This window comes from Erythrolamprus reginae, chromosome 3 (assembly GCF_031021105.1).
Source record: "Erythrolamprus reginae isolate rEryReg1 chromosome 3, rEryReg1.hap1, whole genome shotgun sequence".
In the NCBI taxonomy this organism is placed as follows: Eukaryota; Metazoa; Chordata; class Lepidosauria; order Squamata; family Dipsadidae; genus Erythrolamprus; species Erythrolamprus reginae.
The window spans coordinates 247,694,981-247,700,740 of record NC_091952.1 but is presented as its reverse complement, the minus strand read 5'-3'; the positions used below and the strand labels follow the sequence as shown (position 1 = coordinate 247,700,740).

The 5,760-nt window shown below is 46.3% G+C and overlaps 1 long non-coding RNA gene across 1 annotated transcript; it reads right to left on the bottom strand.

Moving 5' to 3' along the window:
• Positions 1 to 1,045: 1,045 nt before the first annotated feature.
• On the bottom strand, positions 1,046 to 5,523 carry LOC139166001 (uncharacterized). The gene is made up of 3 exons (XR_011558864.1): positions 5,500 to 5,523; positions 5,184 to 5,333; positions 1,046 to 1,114 (listed from the first exon to the last, which is right to left on the bottom strand). It is a non-coding gene; the product is annotated as an uncharacterized lncRNA (long non-coding RNA).
• Positions 5,524 to 5,760: the final 237 nt, after the last annotated feature.

Sequence of the window (5,760 nt, the reverse complement as noted above, 5' to 3'; positions counted from 1 at the left end):
GACAAATTTTATTTGCACTATTTTATTTATGTACGCTGAGGGCATATGCACCAAGACAAATTCTTTATGTGTCCAATCACACTTGGCCAATAAAAATTCTATTCTATTCTATTCTATTCTATTATGTTCTATTCTGTGCATGTATTGTACCTTTACACTTACTATAAAATGTTTTGAATTCCTAAACCTACAAGATAAAATGATGCTCTCTGAGGACTCAGGGCCGAGTGTAGGAGCAGACTCAGAGATGGGGAAGCTGCTCACAGACGAAAAGTAAACAATGTGCTACTGTACTGAGCCAATCAGGCTCTGGGATACAAAGCAGCACTTTCTGGTTGGTCATCAATCAACCAATCGTGTGTTATTTACAATCTCATGTAGGCAAGTAGCGTCTCAGATCGAGTTCTGCAGAAAACCAGCAAAGTAGCGAAAATCCGCAATACAGTATATTTTTTCCATTAATATTTTATAAAAACCACTGCTATCATATATCCCCTACTCAGGAGTGGTCAGCAGGCAGGACGGGGTGGAATGCAGTTTCACTGGCAGAAATGAACATGTCTGCGCAGCTCCAGATGATCGGTGGTTGTCACTTCCTGGATTACTGGTTTCGGCTCGGCTCACTTTTTTCCCCTGCGTCTGCGTCTGCGCTCCTTGCTTTTTTCATCTTTCCTCCCTTTTGGCCTCCGACGAGCTTCCCTCTCTCCTGCCTGGCTCCCCTCCAGCCTCACGCAGCCACCTCCCACCTGAGGTGCAAGCAGAAGGCATGGGTGGAAGCAGACCTGGCAGCATTTATGCTTCTGGCAGCACCCGTTCACCTAGCTACCCAGTCTGAGGCAGGGGGTGACCCAGGAAGGAGAGGACAGTGTTATGTATTAGAAATATATGTATTAGGGATTGTTTCTAGGTAAAGTATGCTTTTTGTTGTTAAGCAGAAGTACTGTTAAAAGCTTACCGTTTGCTGATTGGCTGTTGACTTTAGGCGCCAATATCAAGGAGCTGTCAGCCGCCGCTGTTGCTGGGCGAGCTATATAAATAGCGCGGCTCCCTGTCTTACGCGTCTTCTTGTCAGTGAAAGCGGCTGAGAGAAAGTGTTACAGCCGCCTGTTATTTCCTATTGCAAATAAACAGAGATTCATTAGAACGTTGTAATCTAGTATTTTACATTGGCGACGAGGGTCTAGAGGACATTTATTTTTATCACAAAAATTTATAAAAATCCAGAATGTCGACCCCTTCGATTATCCAGCCTCCTGAACTATTTGACCCTGAGAGGTCTACTTGGACAGCGTATATGGCGAAATTTGACATTTTTTTGGAAGCTGCAGGCATGCATGATGCTGAAGACAGCAGAAAGAGGGCTCTCTTTTTGAATTATTGTGGGTCCCAAATTTTTGAATTAGCCGGCACCTTGACTGATCCGGAGCCCGCCAACTCGGTTCCGTGGGACACTTTAAAGGAGAAACTGGCTTCACATTTCAAACCAACGAAGCCTGCTAGAGTGTATCGGCATCAATTCTCGCGCACAGCTCAGGCTGAAGGCGAGTCTATTAACCAATTTGCGACTCGCCTCAGAACTATTTTAGCAAAATGTCAGTTCGAAAATCCTGAGGCAAGGTTGACTGATGCCATTATTTTTGGCATGCGAAATGTCACCATTCGAAATAAGTTACTAGCTGCTGAAGAGTCAACCCTTCAAGACGTTATTAAGGCAGCACAAACGGCTGAGGTGGCTGAAGCCGCAGCAGCCGATCTTAAGTCTAATGACAAGCTTCCCACTGTGTCTAAAATCTCGGACGGCCACCGTTCCCTAATGACTCGGCCCTACGATTACCAACTGCAAGAGCAAGATCAGTTTGATGACTACTGCTGCCAAATTCGGGGACAAACATCGAGACAGCTCCGTCCAGCTTACCAGCCCTGTGCCGGATGCCGAGGACAACATCCACGATCCCGCTGCCCGTTCAAAGACTCCATCTGCCGACGCTGTGACAAGCGAGGACACATCGCCCCTGCCTGCCGGGCCATCATTTCAGATGACTTCTCTGCTTCTCCTCATCTCCTGCCTCCTTTTCCTGCCCAGCGTTTTCCTCGCTCCCCAGGGCAGTTTAACAGAGGGAATCGACGTCCGTGGATCCCCCGAGGTAACTCTTGTTGGCCCAAACTTAAATCTCCTTTTTCCCCCCCAGTGAATAAAATTATTGTCCCCATCCTACTCAATCACCAGCCATGTCCCATGGAGCTTGACACTGGCTCCAAATACACTTTAATGCCGTGGCACAAGTTGCACCTTTATGTGCCATCCCTCTCTCGGGACACCTTGCAACCGCTGGACATTTCTATAAATGACTTCCAAGGACACCCTATTAGGGTATTGGGTAGAGTTAATGTGCCAGTCACTTTTAAGAATGTACATCTTATTCTGCCATTACTTGTTGTGGAAGGGGCAAACCATTCATTGTTAGGTTTAGAGTGGATGGCTCCGTTAGGATTAGCTGTCACTGGCCTCCACAAGATTACTGCACTAGGGAAAAATGGAGTGCCTGATTTTGTCCATGAATTTCCTGAGGTGTTTAAAGAGGGTTTGGGCACATACAAAGGTCCCCCTATCTCGTTTTCGTTGGATCCTAATGTCCCCCCCCTTAGACTTAAACCTCGACGAGTGCCACTTCCATTACTTGAGAAATTAGATGAACAATTACAAAAGCTGCAGCATCAAGGCATTCTAGTGCCCGTTGAACAAGCACCCTGGGAGACTCCTATAGTGACACCTTTGAAACCAGATGGCACACTCAGAGTGTGTGCAGACTATAAATCCACTTTAAACAAAGCGCTGCAGCATAATTCCTACCCCATACCTGTGGTGCAACAGCTGCTACACACCTTAGGATCGGGGTCTCTATTTGCCCGCTTGGATTTGGCGCAGGCATATCAGCAACTCACCGTAGATGATGCCACAGCCTTGGCCCAGACTATTGTAACCCATCGAGGGGCATTCAAGTGTACTCGTCTGCAGTTTGGGGTTAGTGTGGCCCCAGGTATTTTTCAGCGTTTGATGGAACGTCTTCTCATGGGCCTCACGGGGGTGGTCCCGTATTTTGACGACATTTTAATTTGTGGGGACAACCCTAGCCAACTGTATAGCCGCATTAGGCAAGTGCTCTCACGTTTGGAAGATAAGGGTTTACGTTTAAAACCTGAGAAATGTGTATGGGAAACATCTTCGATTGAGTTTTTAGGATTCCGGATAGATGCCCAGGGTATTCACCCCACAGAGGATAAAGTCAGGGCCATCAAGGAGGCACCTGCACCCACTTGTAAGGCTGAGTTACAAGCCTTTTTGGGACTTTTAAATTTTTATTCCGTATTTTTACGTCAAAAGGCTTCTGCAGCTGAGCCGCTTCATCGCCTTCTCCACAAGGGGGCAGTGTGGACATGGGGAGATAGGGAACAACAAGCATTCCAAACTATAAAAAATCTCCTGTCTTCCAACAGTGTTGTCATCCAATACAGCTCAACCCTTCCACTTAGGCTCACCTGCGATGCTTCACCCTACGGCGTGGGAAGTGTTTTAGCCCACATATTACCTAATGGGCAAGAAGCCCCTGTGGCTTATTTTTCAAGAACTTTATCATCAGCTGAAAGGAACTATGCCCAAATAGATAGAGAGGCTCTATCTCTGGTGGCTGGGGTGAAAAAATTTCACCATTATTTATTAGGCCGCCCCTTCCAATTAATTACAGACCACAAGCCTCTATTGGGTCTATTAGCCACTGGGCGCCCTACCCCCCCATTCATGTCCCCTAGAATGTCCAGGTGGGCAATCTTCCTTGCAGGCTATGATTATGTACTTATTCATAGAGGGGGGTCGTTGATCAACCATGCGGATGGGCTTAGCCGTTGCCCTTTAGGACTCAAGGTGGAAGACCCCGCCCCGGCATCTGATATCTTACTTATTGATTTGCAAACTGACCCTTTAGTTACTGCCCATGAAGTGGCCATAGAAACCAAGAAAGACCCCTTATTACATTCTGTCTTGCAATTTATTTTAAAAGGTTGGCCACCAAATGGAGAGGACCATAGTGTGCAAGAGTATAAGACCAAACGCTTGGAACTCTCTGTAATGCATGATTGTGTTCTATGGGGAGACAGGGTAGTCATTCCCCCCACCCTCAGGTTACAGGTAATAAAATTATTACACAAAGGTCATCCAGGTGTGGTCAGGATGAAGGCCCTGGCCAGAGGATATGTATGGTGGCCTGGTATGGATAAAGCTATTGAAGATTGGGTGGCCACGTGCCCACAGTGCCAAGAATCTCGGCCAAATCCTCCCAAAACCTCCCCTGCAGAGTGGGACTTGCCCAAGAGCCCTTGGTCCAGAGTACATATAGATCTAGCAGGGCCAGTGGGAAATAATATGTTCCTCATTGTAATAGATGCGTACTCTAAATGGTTGGAAGTTTTGGTATTGGGGTCCACTACATCAACTACTATTATAATGGCTTTAAGGAAACTGTTTGCTATTCATGGGTGCCCAGACGTCCTGGTATCGGACAATGGCCCCCAATTCACATCCTCTCAATTCAGGAGCTTCCTAGCACACTTAGGAATCAGACACGCATTGACATCAGTCCACGCAGCGTGGGCTAACGGAATGGCTGAAAGATATGTCCGAGTGGCCAAAGAGGCCATTAAGAGGTCTTCCCCAGGGGAGATACAAGAGAGACTGGACACTTTCCTCCTCGCTCAACACATTACACCAAGTGTATCCACAAACAAGAGTCCAGCTGAGCTATTGATGGGGAGGAGGTTGAGGTCTCCTCTGGACAGACTGCACCCCTCTTTTGTGCAACATAAGAATCTTAATATCTCTATCCCAGAAAGAGAAGTATTTATTGGTCAGCATGTATTTGTCAAAAATTTTGACAGGGGGAAGCAATGGGAACGTGGCATAATAACTGATAAAACTGGACCAAAAACTTACAAAATCACCTTATTAGATGGTCGCCTCTGGCAAAGGCATATAGACCACATTAGAAGCAGGCAAGAGACACCGGGAAGAACACAAATGGGTAATAATAATAATAATAATACTGGCATCTCTACTCGTTCACTCCCCGCAGGGAGTTATAACAGGCTGAGCAGGAATCGGGCAGAAACCGAACAAATTGATTGGGACTTACCTGGACAGACTGCCCCCTCCAGCGCTGCACCTTCCATACAGCATGCCAGCCGTGGAGATTCATATTCCTCTGGACAGGAAGAACCTTCCTCTTCCGTTGATTCCCAGGTCTTCCAGGAGCAGCGTCGATCTGACAGGACACCCAGAAGACCTGCGCGGTTAAATGATTATATCACATACTTGTCTGAATAAATTATGGTATAATAAACTAACTAAAAAGGGGAGAGGTGTTATGTATTAGAAATATATGTATTAGGGATTGTTTCTAGGTAAAGTATGCTTTTTGTTGTTAAGCAGAAGTACTGTTAAAAGCTTACCGTTTGCTGATTGGCTGTTGACTTTAGGCGCCAATATCAAGGAGCTGTCAGCCGCCGCTGTTGCTGGGCGAGCTATATAAATAGCGCGGCTCCCTGTCTTACGCGTCTTCTTGTCAGTGAAAGCGGCTGAGAGAAAGTGTTACAGCCGCCTGTTATTTCCTATTGCAAATAAACAGAGATTCATTAGAACGTTGTAATCTAGTATTTTACAGACAGGAAACACAAAGCAAATTGTCAAGAGCGACACTGGTAAGGTTGTAA